The 24,001-nt window shown below is 38.1% G+C and overlaps 1 protein-coding gene across 38 annotated transcripts in view; it reads right to left on the minus strand.

Annotated features, from left to right (window-relative positions):
* Window positions 1-24,001, minus strand: part of NRXN3 (neurexin 3) — a 1,514,302-nt gene that overhangs the window by 620,921 nt on the left and 869,380 nt on the right. The gene's annotated exons all lie outside the window — the stretch shown is intronic.

Consider the following 24,001-nt stretch of genomic DNA (forward strand, 5'->3'; position numbering starts at 1 on the left):
AGAGAGAAGAGGAAGGGAGGGAGAGAGGGAGGGAAGGAGGAAGGGAGGAAGGGAGGAAGAGAGGAAGGGAGGAAGGAAGGAAGGAAGGAAGGAAGGAAGGAAGGAAGGGAAAGAGGGAGGGAGGGAGGGAAAAAGGAAAGAAAGAAAGAAAGAAAGAAGAAAGAATGGAGAGAAAGAGGGAGGGAAGACAAACGAAACCAAACAACCATGGAGATACTATACTCCTAACTTAGGAGAAAAGTGAAGTCACTAGAACTAAAGGGGTCAAGAAAATGCTATGCTTCCAAGACTAGCTCAAAAGGAGACCATTTCAGAAAGAAAGTATTACTTGCTTTGTACCTTAACAGTGTTTTTACTGGCCAGTACTCAGTCAATTACCTACTCACCAAAAGTCATCTTGTAGTTCAAGAGCTACCTGGATGGCAAGGGTGATGGTTCAGGGTGGTATGGGAGATGGAGAACATATTCACAGACATCTTATTTTTTTGTAAGGCTTCTGAAACTTCTGAGGTAACTTGGGGAGACACTGCAGGAGTGCCTTAATTTAAACAAGTGCTGTTGCCACTTGTTCCCTCCATTCTAAGGAGCCACATGTCTGACTTCATTGCTAGATAGAAACCTACCTTCCATTAAAGCACTTCTTCGCACTAAAAATGTTTAGCAAAACAGTCAGACTAAACTCTTCTGGGAGCTAAGAAGTTGACATATTGTGAATTAGGCAAGGCATTATATAATAGGGATGATGGGGCCCTTGCTGAAATGGAAAAGGCATGCCCAAACTAGTATCATTTAAATATTGGCCAAACATCATTTCAGGGTTAGATTTTGCCCCAGGAGATACTCGTTTGCAATTTCCGCAAGAAAGCAATGAATCCAACTTTTGTCAACTGAAAGGATGGGTGTCTTACAATGGAGGCATTTTGGGGGCTCCTCCTAAATGAGAAAACATTTTCTATCATCAGAAGCATCAGGCAGCCATTATTCCACGTTTGTGCCTTCACTCAACCTCCATGAATTCTTTTCTTTCAACACAGAAAACACCAAACAACTGTGATAGTTAAGAACTTAGGAAAATGAAAAATAACTGCTTCCTCTCTGGAGAAATACACATTTCACTAGAGACACAGGACTGCATACAAAAAGTTCTGCATGAGCTTTCCTAGACCTATATCGAATTAATATAAATAATCACAGAGGGAGAAAAAAAATAGTACTCTGAAAGGTAATAAAAACCTTTGTATCAATGTCTCCAGAATTGAAGAAAATCTCTCTGTCAAAAGTGAGGAAAGCCAATCATGACTCCACTGTGCTTCTAGATCTTAAAGCAATCAGCCAGCTAATATTTCTTCTACAATATAGACAAAAGTCTACCTCCTATCAAGGGGAAGAGAATGAATTGTTTTCCCATAATGGTGTTTTCTTTTCAATCAATTTCCCTTCCAGCTTAGTTTCAGAAGGTGCCATGTCAGAACCTCAGCTTGGTGAATGAGAACCGGGAGAGTTCCCCATCAAAGGTGAAAATGATGAGAGGCAAACCTGCGGAGTTCAATCTCGACACGGTCATAGCCCCTCCTCCTTTTCATTCACTCACTTTTTCTTTCTTGTCAACTAGAAGTGTTTGCCGCACTGGATAAAGCTCATAGGAGCCAAAATGAAAAGGCTAAGATAAACCGAAGAACTGGAACAAAGACAAGAAAATCCTCCCAGCAGTTTTCCAATTGCCGTGAGTACATTTAAATTCAATCCAATGCATCAAATATGAGTTCTATTCTGTGTAAGGGAATGAAGGTGCTGGATGTGCTGGTTATTGAAAAGCTGAATGACACAATCTTGACCCTCAAGGATCTTACAATCTAGTAAGATAAAGAAACTACTAAAATATAGTGTAAAGGATGATCATAACTACTTTTATATGAAAATTCAAGCTGTATAATAATAAAGTAACAAAGATGGTAAATGAATAGATGGTACTCTTATAATTCAATGTAATCTTTATTGAATAATAGGACCTAATGCACTTCTGTAGTTTAGGTGTGGCTGCCGTTATTTATGCATCTAAGTTACTTTGGTCCCTCCTCTCCTTCACCTATTCTGTGTATTTCATCATGTGCTAAACCCTGTGGAGTATATTTACACAAACATCTTTCTGTCATTTGTTCCCTCTTCCTCACTCCCATGGCCACTGCCTTATTCTCGGTCCTCATCATTTCTCTCCTGAAATTGTGCTATGGTTTGACTGCCGTCTCAATCCTGGGCATTTTCCTATCACACTGCTGCCAATGTTAACTTTCTAAATCACAAATCTGGTCATGGCACAGTTCTTCCTAAAAACATCTACTGAAGCCCAGATGCTACCAAATCATCTTCTACCCCTTAACAAAGCATACAAGGCACTTCACAGCTGGACAATGACCACTGTGGCCACCAACCAAGTGGATCATTCATTGTTTCTTGTTCCTTAATACCTTTGTTTAAATGGCACCCTCATTCTAAAGGGGGGTCACCCTACTTATCTTTTCTGCTTACCCTTCTCCGCGGACAAATGTCTATCCATCATGTAATGCCTAATTCAAATGGCATCCCTCTCAGGGGCATTTCTTGAACTCCCAAGAAGAATTTCTTTGCTTCTTCATATGTGTTCACATAGTACTTTATATGTACTTTATCATACAGTGTGATGGATATTTTAATTTCCAATATTCTCAGTAGATGTTGATGTTGGCTGAAAATTAAGTCAAAGGAGATTGATGTGTTTATAAAACTTTAATAAGATTGCACTTAATGGAATATACTGAATATATACAGCAGTGTGAGGTCACCAAGAGTGGTTATTTAGAACTACACTTTGGTTATCATTTCAGGTAAAATGCACTTAAAGTTATTAAATAAATATATGGCTTTTAAGATAAGGTACAGGTTTAAAATCAGGGAGAAGATAAAGAGAGAACTGGCACCTCTATTTTATTGGTAGTATTTTGAAGAAGAAAACAAAAACCTTCACTATTTTACAATTTTGGTATGGTCAAACAAGCACTGGCCTACAAGCTTGTAGTTCTTAGTTCAAGAAACTCTAACACTGTTCACTAATCCTGAGACGTAAGACAAGTCAGGTCACCTCCAAACCTCCATTAGTCTCAGTTTTCTTTTAATAAAAAGGGGGTTAAATTATTTGCCTAAAAACATCAAGGGGATGTGGAAAGGATCAAAGTGTAATAACTATAGCAGCTCACATTTATTGAGTGCTCACAAGAAACCAGACACAGTGCTAAGTGCATTCCATAAGTAATCTCATTTATTAGTGACATAGAGGAAGGTAGGCAACAACAAGAAGGGGACAATTACTGATAGAAGAAAAAGATGGAAAAGCAAAGGCTTTTGGGAAAAGTAGGTGTATCTACTTCTAAATCAATATAGAGAGCTTGACTCTTCTTAGGTACCCCAGTGGTTGTAGGATTCCACCACTGGGATGAGCTCTGCTGCCATATCACTTATGATTCACCCCACCACACTGAGAAAAAAACTGTCTTATATGAAATACATCAATAAAGTTGAAAAACAGGCCTGCTACATTGGGTAAAAAGTAAGTTTGCTACATCTTACATAATTTGCTAATTTTCTTCTACCATCAGTGTTTCCCTAGCATAATGTGTTTCTATTTTTAATTATGTGCATAAATATATATACATATATATGTTTATATGTATACATATATATTATATGAAATATATAAATCTTTGCATGTGTGTTCGTGTTTATGTGATTGTGGGTTTGCATTTTCATTCAGGACATACAAGAATACATCTGCTGAAATGCTAAACACTGAGGGCAAGTTAAGACCCACTAGAAATGGTAGTAATAACAACATGGTTTTATTTACTAAAACTAGCTGTCCAAGATAGAATTAAAGGAGCGAGTCAACTATCAACTCTTCTTGTATGTCTGTACATCTTTTGTAGATGTGGCTCCTTCTTTCGTGGCAATTTTCTTTATTTAGGTAACTCATGCTCACATTGTTCTTTTGACAACCAGTACTAAAGATCATTTAATTTCATACACACACCAAAACACACACACACACACACACACACACACACAGATGTGATAATAACAGTTGTAACACGGCATCCTTATGACTAAAGAAAAGTATCATCCACTTATCCTCAGGAGTTAACAGGAGAGACCCAACATAAAGAATGTCTCTAGTGGCTATAATGATTCTCACCTCATTAGAGGACATTCTTGCTGGGTACAGAGGCAAACAACATACGTCTTCACTTGCTAACTAACAAAAGGCAAGGGAAAGCTCATGTTTTCCAAATCTCTCAAATCCCAGATACCTGTCTCTCAAACATATATATGTAAGGACAGTGTATTAAAACTCAAACTAGTTCAAATCAAGGTTTTCCAGTTTACATAAGAACCATATGCCCTACGGTAATTCTATTCTTAATTTTTTGAGGAACCTCCATACTGTGTAGTGGCTGCACCAATTTACATCCCCACCAGCAGCATATGAAGGCAATCCCTCTTCTGGATATCTACCCCAACAATCTGAAAACATTTATCTGTAAAGATATATGTACCCCTATGTTTACTGCAGCATTATTCATGGTGGCCAAGATGTGGAAACAACCGAAGTGTCCTTCGATAGATGATTGGTAAAGAAGATGTGGTACATATATACAATGGAATATTACTCGGCCATAAGAAAAGATGAAATACTGCCATTTGCAACAACATGGATGGATCTTGAGATTATCGTGCTAGCCATAATAAGTCGGACAGAAAAAGTTGAGAAACATATGATTTCACTTGTATGTGGGAAATAAAACTGAAAGTGACACGTGAATAAGACAAACAAACAAAAACTCCTAAGATAAGATGGTAAAGGGGGTCAAATATATGGTGATGGAAAGAGAATTGACTTTGGGTGGTGAACACACAATGCAATATATAGATGATGTATTATAGAATTGTATACTTGAAACCTACACCATTTTATTAACCAATGTCACCCCAATAAATTCAATAAAAATATTATATCGGGCATTTGGAGAAATAAAAAAAGAACCATATGTCCAACCCAAGCATCTATTATTAATTTATCAATTCTGTTAGATGGAGACTGAACAAGAATTATTTTCCCATGGCATTTCCATGGCCTGTTTTCCCTGTCTCCAATCCAAGTAGTGTGAAGAGACAGAAACTAACAGATAATGGAACAAATGGATTTCGCTTGAATAACAAACTATTTTGCTGTCTTTTAAAAGACAACAACAAATATAGCTTCCAAATATAAACAAAGTAGTTTTTTCACATCATTTCCTGTGCTTCTATTGTGTATGTATATACATGAATATGGTATAAGGCACATTTCCAATAAAGTGTCTGAGGGCACAATCTTGACAAAATTTAATTTCAAAAGTGTACTTAAATCCAGACTATGACTTGAAATCATGGTACTATTGATTTTTGTTTGTTTGTTTGTTTTGATTTTGAAGGCTGATTGAATTTTATTAAAAGATCTCAGGACATTTGGCATCTATTACTGGAAATTCTTGGAAATTTAATCATCAATTAAGAACTTTCAAAAATAATGCGAAGTTTGCTGCATTCTGAAATACAGTTAAAGATGCATACAGCTAACAAGGGACTTAAATAACCCAAAGGTCGCAAACTAGAGATTTTTTTAGACATTAATTTGATATTTGCAAAGTTATAGTACAGGCATAACACTGTAACTTTTTTCTTTTATATTCGACATGACATGAGAATAATTTTTTTTAAATAAATTTAAAGGATACGAGTGAAATCTATAAAACCATGTCTGGAATATGGACAATATCATTTATTAGGACTCTCTTCCTTTTCTTACAACAGAGTACATGAATGATGTCAAATGACACAATACATACATGTAGAGAGGCCGGGATACACAGGTCTCTAGTCACTTGTACGGAAAAAGGGAAAAAGCCCCCTTTCCCTCCTCTAGTTCTTTTGGCTGGTTGAATAATCAGATCAGCATGAGACAGACTGACAAGAGAAAAATCTAGTTTTGTGGGCACCAAACCCCACATACATATCAGAGACCCCACATATTTGAGAGGTTCAGAGACAGAAAGGGAAATGGAGGTATGTATGACATTCTGAGCTAGGGTAAGGCACCTTGGAGCTTCAGGAGGTCATTGTAGAGACAGCACATGTTCAGTAATTAGTAGTTTGCTCTGCCATATAGATAGGTCAAGAAAAGTTATCTCTGATAACTCTTATTATAGGCAAGTTCCCGGACTCAAATTGCTCTAGTAGTTGGGGTGTAGGCAGTGGGGAGAGAAGCTTCTCTTGAGCTTGCAGGGTCATGGTTGGTTTTAGCTCAAAATCATCTACATACCACAGAGGCACATCTTGGGGTGACTCATTATGAACCCCTGTACTTGCTGACCAAGGGAATTCTAAAGTGTTCTTTAACAAGACACTACTCCTTAAAAGGCCCAATGAAACAATGTCTTTTATTTTTGAAAGTCCTTAGGTGACCCCACGCATGGAGATCCATGCTCACACATCTATCACTCAACCTAGATCCATAACCAAAAGTTGTTAGACAATTATCTTAAAGTGCTTTATTGTTCTCATTTTAATTCTGTCATGACTTATTCAAAGCTATGATTCAGGCAGCATTGGAAAAGCCATTGACCCATTGAAAGTGAGAAAGAGTTCTGAAATTTTAGGGTTACAAAAAACTTGGAGAAGAAAGGTGCTTTACCTTCCATTATGGTAATTTTCCATTATGTCATCCCTCACAACCCCTTGCTCTCTTCTGTGGAAATTCATTCCCTGATAGTCTCGTCTAATTTCATTGGCTTTGGGGGCAGCTCGGTGGCTTTGCTCATCTTGCCAACTTTTGTATACTGTTTTCCAACGGAAAGACACAGGCAGTCGTTTGAGAGCTTGGGTTGTTGTTTTGCAATATCAATTTTGCTTTATTTTTCAGACCATGTTCATATATCTAAAACTATTTCTGATGTTTCAGACAAATTCTAAGGTCAGTCATTACCTCCTGCCTCCTTAAGTGCCCTAGTGATTTTAACAAGATATGCAGTCCTTCACCTCCTGTTCAACACTCTGATAACTGACAACTTTGATTGGGTCTTGGTCCTATAAATGGCAATTAGGCAACGGTCTTATGATTTAGCCTACAAAGTCTCACACTTCTGCCATACCCAATCCTTCAGAAATCATTCTACTTCACAACATCTTATTTTCAATGACACTAGTGTCTTTCAGAAGAGAGGGGTCAAGATACTTAGAAAATAATGCAATATAGCCAAGCTTTATTCCTGTTTCGTTTTGGTTTTTTGTTTGTTTGTTTGTTTTTAATAAATTTTATTGGGGAATATTGGGGGACATTGTGTTTCTCCAGGGCCCATCAGCTCCAAGTCTAGTCGCCATTTTCAATCTTTAGTTGCAGGGGGCACAGCCCACCATCCCATGCGGGTATTGAACCAGCAACCTTGTTGTTGGCAGGGCACAGCTCACCATCTCATGTGGGAATCGAACCGGCAACCCTGTTCAGAGCTCGTGCTCTAACCAACTGAGCCACCTGGCTGCCCCATATTCTCATGTTTTATTCAGAGAATATTTTCTATTTAAAAGAATATTACTGGGGCCAGCCCGGTGGCTCAGGCGGTTAGAGCTCCATGCTCCTAACTCCTAAGGCTGCCGGTTCGATTCCCACATGGGCCAGTGGGCTCTCAACCACAAGGTTGCCAGTTCGATTCCTCGAGTCCCACAAGGGATGGTGGGCAGAGCCCCCTGCAACTAAGATTGAACATGAGCTGAGCTGCCGCTGAGCTCCGGGATGGCTCAGTTGGTTGGAGTGCAGTCCTCTCAACCACAAGGTTGCCAGTTCGAGTCCCGCAAGGGATGGTGGGCTGTGCCCCCTGCAACTAGAAACAGGAACTGGACCTAGAGATGAGCTGCGCCCTCCACAACTAAGACTGAAACAACTAAGAGTGAAAGGACAACAACTTGAAGCTGAACGGCACCCTCCACAACTAAGATGGAAAGGACAACAACTTGACTTGGAAAAAAGGCCTGGAAGTACACACTGTTCCCCAATAAAGTCCTGTTCCCCTCCCCCAATAAAAATCTTTAAAAAAAAAAAAAAAAGAATATTACTAAAAGAATCATTTATTAATATTTTCTAGATTTTTCAAAGTATCTGCTTAGCAAAGCATTTTGCTTCTGAGAAATGCTACCTCACCGCTTTCTACAGAATGATCTAGGGGATGTTCTCTGGCAAGACATGCCATGGAGATAGACTGGCCTTCTCCAATGACAATAAAATGTCAAAGTAAAGTTTTAAGGGAAAAACTTTCATAGTCCCTTTTTGACCTAATTTTTTGAGGAATATTAGGTCTCCCTTTTCCTGTTTTGTATCATGGTATCAGAAGAAAGAATATATCTCAAAATAGGAAAAGAGAGAGAAAAAATTTAATTTAAAATATGAATTGCATAGGTCTGCCATTTCTTAGGCTATGATACCCTAGGCAAAACCAACGAGCTCGTCTTTCTTTGTCTAAGAAACGAGTAATGAGTAATAGCTTATAAGGTCTTTGTAGAAGGACAGGAGTAAATAAATATGAAAGCACTACTATAACACTGTCAAGTACCCTAGAAAACTGAATTATTTTATTAGAACCTGTTTATATAAACCTAAATTTCTGTTACCACTCACTCTTAACAAGTGGCTGAATTTTAATATTATTTGAAATGCTCTGTATGAGTGTCCCCAGTTCTAGACATTTAGGTTATGTCTCGGGTTTTCAGATGGAGTGCATTGCCTGTGTGTGTGCATCGCTTTTCATAATTGATTCACACCAAAATGCTAGCTTTCAAGAGGCAGAGCAATGTGGGCAGTAGCTGTTTCAACAGTACACAGTTACTGTGATGACAAGCAAATTTTCTGCAGGAACAGAATGCTTTCCTGTCACCTTCCTCCAGATGAAGGCCAAAATACTCCAGAAATAAGCAGATGGAGAGAAGATGGGACCTAATTGAAGATCTCTAGCTACTGAGATAGTATCAAATGCCTGAGAACATCAGGGTTAGCCCTTTCTTTCCAACCAGACAGCATGCAGACTTCATGACCGGAAAACAAAACAGACTTTCCTTACTTGGTTGGGGGAATATTTTTTACACACTCCTGGGGTTCCAAAGTCCCCAAATGGCCATAAGGGGTAAATGCAGATTAAGGAGTAGCAGTGACAATTTAGACAGAGCCCTGCTGAAGTTTCCCAGCCCCAGAATTCTCCTGTGGTCCTCGGTTCACTCGGGTGATCTCCGTGACCTCTTCTACACCCCAATTCCCAGCATTTCACAACAGTCTTGCTTGGGGAGCAGGACTCTGCAGCTGTTTTAATTGTTTTGTATTTTACGGTGTTCATTGCCTTTATATCCTCAGGAATTCTTTTATCAAATCATGAGAATGTACACTTTGATATCTTACAATTTTGTCTGTCAATTATACTTCGATAAAGCTGAGGGGAGGGAACTGGGGGAATTCCTTTTCTCACCTTGCTAAGTGAAGCACTGGCAATCCCTGGGGAACATACTGTTGACGCTAAAGTTTGTATTTATGGAACTCATTTTCTCCTTTCATCAGCTCTTCTCAAATGCTGTGTGATACTGCCTTGGCCCCACCCACTGTGACGGAGCAAGCCTGGACTCAGCAACTCTGTGAACCTGAAGAATTTACTTGTGGTTCACTGAGTCTGGTTCTCCAAATCCTATTACCTTTTAATCTATTCAGCTTCTAATGGATTTCCCCTTCTTATTTGTAAATTACCACGGGAAGCTGAGGAGTCTGGGAAAAGAACAAACCCTATCACTTATTCATTTTGAGTGCTTATAAAGTTGGTCATTAAAGAGGAAACAGGAAACACTGCAGATTATTTCTAGCTTAGTAGCAACTTATCTATAGAGGACACTTTAGGTGTGGGCTGACAGACCTTGATCTACTTCCTGATTCTGTTTAGCTGAAGGTTTCTGGGAAAGGTAAATGCAGCTTGCTCCAGAGAGCAGGAACACATGTGTCCAGGACTGTGGAAAATATATCAGAGAGGTCACTGAAATAACTACAGATAACATCCGTCAGTAATTTTATATGGGATGTTACTAATCCCTGGAATTTATGCTGCTGGAAACCCAGCCCACTAGCTTGGAAATGAAGACTTTTATCCTATTTTGTGCCTATAAATTCAAATCTAGACAGGAGTAGGTGAACGTATTCTTAGAGGAAAAGAAAGACAAACACAATCAAATTGTACACGATAAAGAGAGTGAAGGAGGAAGAGGAGTGGTAGTGAATAGTTTACACAGAGGCAGCACAGCATAGCACGGTAGAAACAGCTCTAACTTTGAATACAGCTCTGGTTTCTTAGCAAGTCAACAACGAGCTGTGTGATCTGGGGAACTAACCTGACTTCTTTGAACCTCTGTTTCCTCATCCATAAAATATCCACCTCATAGGAATTAAGTAACTTATGGAGGCCACCTGTACAATTGAAGTACATCTGCAAGTGATAGCTAATGTTTATTTAGATCTTTGCTCCTTGAATTCAACAACAACTTATTTGGTTTAATAATTCAAATTTAGAGTCACCAGTTGTCTTCTTGACATTAAAGAGCTCTTTTTTTTTTTTATAGGGTGAGGGCGGAATACTGTGGATTGTCAAAAACAAACAAACAAACAAACAACAACACAAAACCCTTCTTAGTCCTCTAGGTCACTCCTATATTTAAGGCTGTCAAAGTCAGCCTGAAAGTTACCCTAGGAAATTGTTTTAACAAGCCCCTAGAGGACAGGGATACTAATACCACTTTCCATTTATCCTGCACCATCTTTCTTAATACCTATGACTTTATTTTATTTTCCAAATCTCCCTGGAGGGGATCAATAGGATTTATCCAAGTAATTACTATTCTCATCACATATACAGAGAGAGAGAAACTCTGGAAGGAGAGGTTATGTGACTTTGCCAAAATAAGAAAGTACTGGAGCTGAGACTAAAAGTCAGCTCTCCTTTTCCCAGGTCGTATATGTTTTCACAGGACTACATGTATATCATGCCACATACAAATAAATAAATCTTTGGATAACCACGATCAGGGCACATTTGTCCTAAACTGTCTCAGGGCTGAAGCATTTTCCCCAAGAGATGTTTCATTCCATATCATGCACTTCCCACATTCCTTTCTGCAGTGCCTCAATTACCTACACATCTGTAGCACGGAATGAAAGCTATTAGTGGTATTTTAGCCTGAGTGGCAAAAATATCCACTGGGCATTCTGAAGGAAACATTTTTATACCATTTCTCACCTTGGTCAGCAGTGCAAGGCAGGATTCAATAAATGCTAGTGAAATAAATGAAATTTCCAATTTCTCATATTCACATAAAATATTTGATATCATAGTAACAGCCAAAAACAATCTGGAAGAGAGAGTGGGTTTGGAAAAGCGAGAAAGCAAGACTTTGTTGTCATTAAGACAAGAGGATAACTTGCTGCAAGTCAACAAACCTGACTGAAACTCAGTTTAACTCTCTCTAAAATGGAGATGATATCATTCCTTTATATTTACCTCCAAAGGATAATTTAAAAACGGGGGGGGGGGGGGGATTTTGATAAACTGCCTGGAATTTTCTGGGCCCAAGCAAGACAGCATTCAAGCCACTGCTGCTTCTGTACAGCCTCAAAGCAGCTGTAAGTTCTCTGTGGCAATGAAGAGGACGGCATTATGTAACACTGCAACTGCCCTGACGGTCCATTTCTAAAAAGAGCCCCACTGAAGTACCCAGCTAGCCTCATTCCAAAACATTGGCAAGCCTTTGTTCTTCCTTTTAACTGAAATTAAATTGCTGCCTAAACAACTAAGGATATATTTAGAAGACAGTCTCTTCCAATTTTTTGTCTTCTTTAAAGTTTCCTAATTGGGAATCATAGTCTATAAAATTACATAGCAATCCAAAGAACTGGGAAAACAGGCAGGAAGACTACGGGGGAAAAAGCCTTCATCTTGCTGACTTTTCCCATATTTATTCTCTACAGCAAATACATAGCTGACCTTTTCTGCTTGCTGACTATAGTCTCTTTCAAAGAAACTATAGTGGCACTTACACTCAATTCATTAAATATTTTAATGTCAAAAACATGCAATGCAATTTTCAGTTTCATGCCTGAGTTTCCAACAGAGGGTTAATGGGGGCTTCCATTTTTAGTTTCTGTACTGATGAAAGGTGAGGGTAAAAGATCATGATGGCACACAAATGTTCATTGAGGGTGTAGATATAGAATAAGGACGTTATTGATTGTCACACATATTTATTCTTTCGGTAAATAATGGATTTGTTAAACCTCCAATATAAACCAGTCTTTGAACAAGGCTTCAAGGAGACCACACACACACACACACACACACACACACACACACTATATATATATATATATATATATATATATATATCTTCAAGGAGATAACTAACAAGGAGCCATAAGAGTTAGACCAAATACAAAAGTCTAACCAATGTTGTTTGCCATCAACAGAGGGCATTAACTATGGTCCCCAGTCATGGCTGGACTTAAGTCATCCTGGCCTGGGCTTACAAACCGACACAAATGTCTAGATGCACCAGGCAAGGAATAAAACTGAAGCTAAACTAGAGATGAGTTAAGAGGAAGAGAGAGGATCAATGAGAAACACACAATTCACACCACGGCCTAAGAAAATTGACTTAGTTTCAGCTATGAATTGGCGTTAGCCAATGCATCTGATTTTAAAAAATGACAATAATCATTTTTAATGTGAAATTTTTAATGAACATTGTTATTCTAGTGGACACTGTGCTGTGCTGCCCAAATCTCTCTGACTTGTTGCCCACGCAGCTGGGAGCGGTACCTTATAAACAGGCATCAGCTGTCCACCCCTTCAGCGTTAGCCTCAGACACAGACAGCCACCTCATCCAAGATCATCTCGTCCCAGGGTGCTCTGCATTCAATGACGTACTGACGCAGGGGGACAAAGGCTTGGCCACCTTGGCCCAACTCAGGACAATCGGAGAGGCCATTTTAGCTCCAGAGCTCTTCGTGGGGTTGGGTGAGGATATCTTTGGGCATGCGTCACAGCTCAGCTTGTCCCTCTGCATTAATTCTACTTCCTTCCTCTCTCTTTCGCAGGTGGTCAGCCCGGGGATCTCCTAAAAATCATGTAGCACACTAAACTCCACCTCAGAGTCTGCCCCTGGGGAACCCAACTTGCGACTATTAGCAACTGATAGTTTCTTTTTCTTTTTTTGAGGGGGATTATTTTCTAGCTACAGTTGACACACAGTATTATATTAGTTTCAGGTGTACAACATAGTGATTAGACATTTGTATGCTTACGAAGTGATTATCCTGATAAGTCTAGTACCACCTGACACCACACACAGTAACTACAATATTATTGACTGTACTTCTTATGCTATACTTTCCTTCCATGTGACTGTTTCATTTACTAGCAATTTGTACTTCTTAATCCCTTTACCTTTTTCCACCAGCTCCCCTAAACCCCCTCTCCTTTGATAACCATCAATTTGTCTCTGTATGTCTGAGTTTGTTTTATGTGTTCATTTATTTATTTATTTATTTTCAGATTCCACATATAAATGAAATCATATGGTGTTTGTCTTTCTCTGATGGTTTCATGTTTTGTTTTTCCTATTATTAACATCATGGAGACCAAACAAAACCAATGCCAATTTAAATTATCTGCCCTAAGCCAACAAACAGTCTAGGCCAGTGCTGACTGATGGGAATATATTGCAAAGTAAATAAATAATTTTAAATTTTCTAGTAGCCACATTAAAAAAAAAAGGATTGGAAAAAAATTAAATTTATAATATATTTTACTTAACCCAGTATATTCAAAATACAACAATTTCAAAATGTAATAAAAAATTTAAAATTATTTATGAGATATTATACATTCTATTTTCTACATTGTCTTCAAAATATGGTGTGCATTTTATACTTACAGCACATCTCAATTCAATTTTTTTATTAGCAATATGTGACCTGTATAGAAATTTCATAAGATTTACAATTGAAAAAGTAGATTCACATATTCAAGTTATTCTATACATTTAAGTGTTTTATACTGACTAAATTGAACATTACTTTTTAAAAATTAAATTTATTGAGGTGACATCAGTTAATAAAATTATATAGGTTTCAAGTATACAATTTATATCATCAGTATATTGCATTGTGTTCACCACCCAAAGTCAACTCTCATTCCGTTACCATATATTTGACTCCCTTTACTCTTTTCTACTTCCCTTTCACCTTCCTTTCTGTCTGATAAGGGGCTAATATCCAAAATATATAAAGAACTCATACAACTCAACAACAAAATAACAAACAATCCAATTAAATAATGGGCAGAAGATGTGAACAGACACTTCTCCCAGGAAGACATGTAAATGGTCAATAGATACATGAAAAGATACTCAACATCACTAATCATCAGGGAAATGCAAATCCAAACCACAATGAGATACCACCTCACACCTCTTAGAATGGCTAAAGGAGCCCTCATACACTGTTGGTGGGAATGTAAATTGAACATTATTTTTTAAAGTTAAATTTAAATTAGTTAAAATTAAATTGAATTAAAAAATTTAGCTCCTCCATCACAGTAACCACATTTCAAGTGCTCAATAGCCGTGTGTGGTGTATAGCTAGTGGCATCTACGGTGGACAATGCAGGTATAGGCTGTGCTTCATTTTTTGTTTTAGGTACTTTAATGAGCATTTTGAATGCTATGATGTCCACGCAGTACACAAACAGTGGGTAAGATAGTTAAAAAAAAAAAAAAAAAAAAAGATACGTTAATAATGAAAACCAAAATGCAAAAACATGTTTTTTAAAGAAAGTTGTTACACGAGCATGTGAAATATTCATTTGGCAGTAAGAAAAATTCTGAATGACAAAGTATCACTCACACAGTGCATTGGAGTGCTGGATCTTTGTAGTCAACAAATCATCAGCAAGAGATGAACAAGGGACAATGGAAAAAAACATTTCCTCACATGGTCAGACTAACATCAACATGGCATGCTCGCAGGCTGAGGTTAATTCAGGGGAAGGCTAAGAATAAATAAAGGATATAAAGGCCAAGCGCAGTGCAAGTGAGGCTGAATGAAAATCTTATCACAAGATGCCGTTGAGTACATATGCAAAGGCTATTTGAGGGTTCGTAGCCATCAGTCTAGCCGTGAAACGGTGGGGACAAAAACTGGTGCTGCTAAGAAGATGCCTGTTTGGGGCGGTGGGTGGGGGGTGGGAGATGAGGGTAAGGGGGATCGAATATATGGTGATGGAAGGAGAACTGACTCTGGGTGGTGAACACACAATGGGATTTATAGATGATGTAATACAGAATTGTACACCTGAAATCTATGTAATTTTACTAACAATTGTCACCCCAATAAATTTAATAAAAAAAAAAAAAAAAAGAAGATGCCTGTTTCTTCATGAAACAAGGCAAGTGGAGCTACTATCCTCAATATTCTTACATCCTAGTGGGAAAGCATAGAATGAATTTATTGGTAAACCAACAGGACAGTTTTCTATACCCCTAAGCACTAAGAAAATGACAGAAGGATAATATCAGGAGTCAGTGAGTCACTTTAGCTACGGTGATCAGGAAAGGCCTCTCTGAAAAGAGTACATTGAATTCAGATGTAAAGGGGCCACCACGTAAAGATCTAGAAGAGGAGTGTGCCAAGTTGTGCTTTATTTGTAATAGTTTAAGTACTTCAGTAATTTAAATAATTTAAGTACTGAATAATCAAATTTAAAGTTGTCCTTCTGCATAGCTGTTTTAGTCCAAATTGAAATATTTTCTTGAATAAGGTCATCACAATTGACCTTATTTCTAGTAACTGCACAGGCTTTCTAGTTACTGCATATAATTTGGATATTCCCATAGAAGTGTAGTGTGTATGAAAAGAACAGCTATCTATGTCTCCCAACAAAAATTTCAGGGAATCATTGCCCAAATTTAAAATTTTCCCAAACATATAGGTTTATGGACTGATATACTGAGTAATTCCCAGGAGCCTTAGCCTACTGCTAAGGTTATGCTCTGTGTATTATTTGTATTTTTCCTTGGCAATTTCCCTTCAGAAAGAACCAATGGTGTGATGATCATATATATTCCCTAAGAGACCCTGTCTGCCTGGGGATGTCCCACTGTGCGCCTGTTATGCAGGCACGATTATTTACAGTGTCCTCTTTCACCCTGCAAGGTGTCCTGCTTTGGAGATAAACTATATGGTCACTTGAAATGGTACCTCACTGATTACATTGGGAGGATAGAGATTAATCCACCTAGTAGATCACTTTAGCAAGTAAGCACACACAGGGGCATTCTATACCCTTGCATGCTCCCAGCCACTTCCCATCTGCCAGAGATGAAAGACAAATAAGGAAGACTATACGCAAACAATGTGATTTATACTAAGTACCACAACTTGCTCTCATGCAGAGCAACATATTGTCTCCTAGCATGCCCATCCTCTGTCGCCTCCCTCACTGACCTTACCAGCAAAGAAAGCTTCTTGATTTAATGATGTCTGATAGCAGGCACCTGAAGACTGCTGGCTCCCCTCCCCCCCCATTTACCTCTTCATTTCCTTTAGCTTGGTTTTACTTTTTGTTCTTCACCTAAAGCAACCAGCATGACCCTTTGAGCATTGTGTTTAGGACTGAAACAATCAATACTAGTTTCAAAGAACATGGAAAAGCCTCGGGACCTACATCAGAGCTGTAAGCAGGACTTTTGATGGGAGCCAGATGCTATCTTTTTCAGGAGTCAAGATGTGTTGCTCAGACAGTGGGGTGACATGGGCAGGGGGGTGGGGGGGATAGAGAGCCATCCCATTACTGTGATTAGAACCTTAAGACACAATAGAGAGAGCTGAAAACCAAGACAGGAATACGGAGAGGATGCTAAAGATGAGAAAAACAATCTTACAAAAAAGCAAAAAAAAACACAAAATCGCTGGCTGTAAGGCACCTTTCTCCATCCACAATGTTACTTAACTGTCCTGTTCTGCTTATTTATTCCTTATACACCCACTTTAGGCATAATCTCCACCGAAACAACTTCCCTGACTTATACCCCAGCCTTGGAGATGGAACTAAATTCTCCTGTCCACTTCCACAGCCTCAAGGACAGTCTATTAGAAATTACACCGAACATTTTCAATTGTACATTTATACATCTGTCTCTATCTAGATTGCAAGCTCCTTGAGAGGGGACAGTTTCTTATCCAACTGAATAGTCTCAACCTAGCAACTTGCATGCAGTAGTCACTCAATAACTGTCCTCTGAATTTAATTGAAACCCACACAGACTGATGAATTTTAGGTCCTATTGTTGAGGGAAGGAATGAATAACTGGGTGAATTATAGCACTATTATGGCGGTTTTATTATATAGCTATTTCCTAGCAGACAGAGGAGCTCTGAACTCTACATGAGAGATTCAATTTAGGGGAAACAATGGAAGATTGGAAAAGCCATCTTGACAGTAAACACTGAGATGAATAATGGGGCACAGAGTGTGGACTCTTTCCCAAGCATGCACAAACACAAAGCCATACAAAATCATTAGTGATAGCCCCATCCGGAGGGAGCGGAGGCGACCAGAGGGCTTTTTCCATAAGGAGTCTACCCTCTAATTGGCATCCTAAGTAAAGGTAAATTAGTGTACACATTGTTCTTGTACTTGGTGGTGTAATGGCATCAGCTGAAGGTAAATTGGAAAACACTTTGTTTTCTCTTCAGTTGTGAACTTTATCACTGAAAATTATATTTTTATGATTTCCATATAATTATGTTACAGACAGTCCTGGCTTTCAGACAAAAACAGGAGAAAAACAGATGGTGTTGAACTATAGAACTGACTTTTGAACTGATTTTAGAAGTCCCAGCATCTCACAAGAGAGCAACTTAAAAAGGTGAAGTGATTTGACCCTGATTGCATAAAGTCTGGTTTGGTGTTTGGCACATATAATAGGCACTTGGTAAATACTGGTTGTAAGAAAATAAATAAATGAATCAATGAATGATGAGTTAAGAACACAGTTAATAATTGGCAGTACTATGAATTAAACCTAAGCACAGCAAGCATAGCCCAAGTAAAAGCCTATTTCCATTGTACGTCTTACGCTACTACTGGGTCTCACTATCTCAAGGAAGATAATGATCTTTGTTAAACTTCCAAAGACTATTAAAACAACTCTTCAAAAAGCTATTCTCAATCTTTTTACAAAGTATCCCATTTAGTATCTGGAAATGGGAATGCTAACTGAATCACCATTAAATGGGACCATGAAAGCATAGTTCCTAGAGAAGGAAAGTATCCCAATATTTGTATGAATACATTGTTAACACTGTGCCATTCTGTCCAAGTCATCCAAAGTCAGAACATGCCTCTGTCCAGTTTCTTTCCTCCAAGCTTCCCTCAGGCTGCAGTGATGTATAGGCTACAGCTAAAAATCTCAGAAAACTCCCGTCAGTCTCTGTCTGCTACTCATTCTGTTTCTTCTCTCAGCGCCCCATGCCCCTGAAACACCTTCATGTTAGCCAGAATGAAACTTTCTTTTTGCTTCTGTGTATGACCACCTGTACATCTCTGCCAGCTGTTATGAGTCAAAACTGCTCATCAGAACACAGAATGCATTGCAGGACAACAAGCCGCAATGGGATAAACTGGTCAACAAAGATAAAAGTGAATAATAGTCATCTTACAACACACTCATCTATGCATGATAAGACACAAAATTTGTGGCATGGTGAGCTGAAGCTGTGAAGTGAAAAATACTGCCTATACACATATATATAGAGAGAGTCTTCAGTTTGCATGCTTCCGATATTCATGACGATTCTTTCAGAGTCTGTCAGGGAATGGTCTCTAAGCATCTGTTATCCAGTTCACACACAGACAGCAAAGCATGTAGAGTGCTGCCTCTGTTTCCCAGTGATACACCCATGTGACTGCATCATCAAAATAGAGAATCGGACAATAAAAAAACCAAAAAGATGAAAATGCTGAAAGTGAAATTTAAGTCAGATGTACACGCAGTTAGAGAAGAAACAGCTGACCGTGAAAATGTTGCGGCTGTCACCACTCAAGAGAGGTTTGAAGGTCTGTATGCAGCTAAAAAGTTCTTCCTAAAATTCAGATTTGGTTTCTCACTTATAAGTAAGCACTCACACCCCTATCCTTTCGCATGCTGCTTTCTTGATTTAGCTCACGTCAATGAGCTCATGATCCCACGATTTCATGACACATATCAACGTGTCTGTAGGAGGCCGGGGAGTAGACTCTCAGATTGTCTTGAAAAGCCAGCTGGCACATAGTCCTGTGTAAAACAGTTAAAAGCATCACTTGCTATCGCAATCATGAGGAAGCTTTTCCTCTAACATTGTTCTGAAAGATCTATGAGCCCATATTCCCCTGGAATTGTATCTCCTCTTTGCTGCATTCCACTTACAATGCTCACAGTAGAGAGGTCATGAATAGAACTCAAGTGACAAGTCTTTTGCTGTTAATTTTTCCCCCAGAGAGCAATGCAATGAAGTAGAAATATGACACAATAAGATTATCTAGAATCATCCTCTTTCGAAAGTGAAGGCATGGACACAAAAAGCTAAATATCACCCAGTTGTAAAGAATAAGCAATTGTGATTTTATGAATATGCTTTGTAGTTGTTGAACAATATGTAAAGAGCTTTTTCCTGCTCGAATTTTTTTCATTATTTTAAAATTTGTATGTGTTTGCAGTCTCATTACAAAGAAGAAAAGTTGGATAATATTTAAAAATTAAAAAGCTAGGTGAGGAGGGTAAATCAATATTAGAGTAGGTCCTTTCAGGCTTTTTTCAGAGATATATATGTATACTTAGTGAATATCGTCTCACACTCTACCTGCTTTTCTATAGTCTGATTTTTCTATTAGCCCCTGTTATAAACATCCCCTGATATTTATAATATACTGATCATCTGGATGAAAACTGTAAGCAGGAATCAGCAACCAGTTGAAGAGAAGTTACCTAACATTATACCACTGTCATGGAAAAAAAAAAATCAGTGTGAACTGGTGACCTTAGAAATCTAATTTTCTGATCTGTTATTACAAAGTGCCAAGAACAGCAACAGTTGCATGCGGTATCAACAGTCATGTGTGCAAGATTCTCTGCAGTTCCGTTAATTCCATGTCTTGGGGCAGGAAATAATCTCTGGGAGTCTAGAATGTCTATTGTTGCCAAGACACAAATAGGTGCCCCAAAATGTCAAAGAAAATGCTGAAAGGACAAAGGTGAGCCTACTGGCCAGCTGGTGAAAGTTTAAACATTGAATAGATTGAGAATAAAATTGCTCAATATTTTTGTTATTGATTAAAACACGCTAAGTCTACGAAAGTTCAGAGTGATGCTCAAAAAGGTTAATATAAATTATATTGCTGGTAGTTGTAATATGAAAGAAGTATGAGCATAATAAAGTATATTTAATTGATATTGATTTCAACAAATAGTAGAGTGCTAAAATATATGCGCACATACATTTTGTTTTAGCTTTTACTTAGGTGCCTGTTTATAAAGTATTGGTGTGATCATGTTACTACTGGGTAAGTTGAGAATGGCGAATAAAATAACAGAAAATACATCAAATAATCTTGAAAAACAAAAGAAGAAGGATGCTTACTAAGAGCAGATAAGGCTGGTCAGTTCTGGGCTTCAGATCTAATAACACAGAAGAAAAGGACTTGCCAGGGCATTCTAAGGTGACACATGAATGTAACAAGCTAAGGAGCAATAATTACTTGGATTTACCTCCATCTCTAGGGAGGTGAAACTGACAGATGGTTCTTGACTTTTAATAAGTTGTTTATAAGAATATATGTGTTTTAATGATGCTAAATAAAGGACAATATCTAATAATGACCATGGTCCATATAAGGTCACCAAGTATAATTTTTAAAAATATTTTGGGAGACAGCAAGTTGCAAAAAAGAAAAAAAATAGACTTTGTGAAGGCAGTTATGTCTTTAATCATTAAATGAATTTAATGATTAGAAACATAACCTCAGCCTGCTGACCAGCAGCTCATACCTGATTCACTTTGAGAAGCAACTGCTATTTAATATATTAGCTGGGCATTGATACATAATCCTAGAAAATATAAAACTGAATACAGAAGTAATGATCAAATGAAATCAAACCCATGATTTAAGAGTATAAGAGTTGAATTGCAAAAGGTGAGTGTTTAAGGTATTTGACATGTTCTAAAAAAGCAGCCATGCAAAATATGGAAATAAGGTTTAAAATTTTAAGAGGGATTAATTATCTTATAAAGAAAAACTAGTTTTTAAAGTTTGGCTTTTTAGAGATATAATTTAAATAAATGGAACATTTAAACAAAGTACAGATAGCAATGAATTCTCCTCTATGCACAAAAGCTGTTCGGATACCAAGGCACCCACTAATACAGTATATCCATTTGGGCACGTCCCTGTTAGCATTGCATTTTTTAAGGTGGCCTTAAGGACTAACATAAACAAATGTCCTTGAGGAAAAATATACTCCATGGATTAGGCTGTGGGGGCAATGGGGTGGTAACTTGTTGCAAGAAGAGGTTTATAACATTGTACAAACTTTTTGCATCTATTCAGTAAGGAAAATAAAATGCCTTACACTTGTATCTAACCAAACATGTTCATTATAACAGGAGAGGTAATGCTGCTGTTACAAGCTCAAAATCTCAACAGTTAAAAATAATAAAGGTCTATTTTCGTCTATTGTGGGTAGACTGGAGGTTTTGCTGTATGTTGCCTTGGTCCTCATTCCAGGGACCAAGATGATGGAATGGCCACTAGCTGAAGACTGTTGGTGGCCTTCAAGAAGGGGAAGAAAAAGCTTCAGAGGGTCTCATATCAACATTGAAATGCTTGGCCTGGAGGGGACCCATGTGAGTCCCCTTCACAGCTCATTGGCCTGCAATAATCATATGGTACCATTCAATACAGGAAGTTTCAGAAGTGCAGGCCTACTATGTGCTCAGAACACAGAAAGCTGGAAATATCTAACCAACTTTGTTTTTTTGCTGAAACTTTCATGAGCGAAGTAAAAAACCACCTATGTTCTATGAAATAAAATGACACCAAGTGCAGAGATAATAAGGGCATGGTTTTGTTAGTAAGAGTCATTACTTATGCTTTTTCCTACTGATGTCTGAAGATGATGTGTGCTCCCCGCCGGGATGGAAGTCACTGTTTCATTGCAGACATGCCTCGGTCTCAGCAACACTCAGCTTCTTTCACTGAAATGCGTGTCCTGCATCTTTGAAATGGTTTTGCCCCTTTGCTCAAGCAAGTTCAAAGACAGAGCTTTCTTCATTCACTGCATCACTACCTCCGCATCCCTACCACATAAAACCTCTTGTCCTCTAGGTATACACCCAGGTGTTAGTACCGTTTCCTCTCCAGGTACAGTCCGGTCCCTGGTGGGATCATTTCTCTGTCAACCCCAACAATGACTTTTTCTTGTTTTTCTTTTCTTAAGGGCTCACCTTAAGAAGTGTCTCCTTCAATCTGTCTGACGCTGACAGGTTAATAGCTGGCTTCTGACAAATGCTGGAAGACACAGAAGGGCTGCCCAAGACCAGAAACACTTTTTTTTTTTGGCCACTGATCCCTCCCTGTCCCCACCCACCAGCTCCCTCTATCCTTCACATCTGTCTGTATAGCTTTAAAAAATGGTAGCTTAAAATTTAGTGCTATGCATACTTTTGGGGGGCACACCTCAAAAAAGAGTGTCCATGATTTTGGGATGTAATACAATTCTTCAGGGACAGCTAATGAACATTCATTTTGCAGTGTCTGGGATCCAGAACATGTCAATGTTTCCAACGTTCTTTTTATCAGCTTAGTAGTAAAATATAAATATGTTCTGATGACCAATATCATTCCTATTTTTGCAATTACATTAAAATAAAAGATACTCTATACTTTTCTGTGGTTATCTTATTTCCATCTAAGTCCTTCCCCCATGTAGACTATAACAAAAAAGTTATGTATTGAAATCTTTTATGAAATAGTGGTGAGAGATGTAGGCTAAAGTAGAGAATATATAAGAAACCTTTAAGTGATATGTTAGATATGGTATATATGAGTCTGTGTGTGTATATATAGAGAGAGGGTAATAAAAAAATGTATACACATTTTAAGAAAGGTAAAAACTGTACTAAAATTGTAATACTGAATATATACCGATAACAAAAGATGAATACAAGTCACATTTGACTTCTGCGATTACAAGAGGTGCTCAAAGTGGTTACCATCGGCGTAATTTTAATACAGTTTTTTTCTTTCTTAAGACGTGTATACATTTTTTTTTTGGCACCGTGTGTGTGTGTGTGTGTGTGTGTGTAGACACACACACATATACATACATATAAGAAAGGGCAAACTTAGAAACACATGTGGTACTTTCTGACAACTATTACTAGGATGGGAACAGGAACCATGTTTGTCTCATTCCCTAACATATCTCCAGTTCTTAGCAAGGTGCCTAGAACAGAGTAAACACAAAATATTTTTTGACTGAATAAATGACTATCAGAACCTTCCAGCAGATAAAGGTATATAAATTATCAAAACTAATTTGTTTGTGTTCTCCAGTAAGGATTATCACCAGTACCCATTATATTTTGATCCTGGTATATCTTTTGTTGTGTCTGCACAAAATATTATGAAGACAAATGGATGTTGAAGTGAAAATGAAGTCGCTCCCAAATCCTTCAACTATTGCAGTGAAATGATGACTTCCTGCTATCTGCGCCCCAACATTCATTTAAAGACCCTTCTCATACCAGAGAAACAGCATTAAGAAGGC

Source organism: Rhinolophus sinicus, linkage group LG03 (assembly GCF_036562045.2).
Source record: "Rhinolophus sinicus isolate RSC01 linkage group LG03, ASM3656204v1, whole genome shotgun sequence".
In the NCBI taxonomy this organism is placed as follows: Eukaryota; Metazoa; Chordata; class Mammalia; order Chiroptera; family Rhinolophidae; genus Rhinolophus; species Rhinolophus sinicus.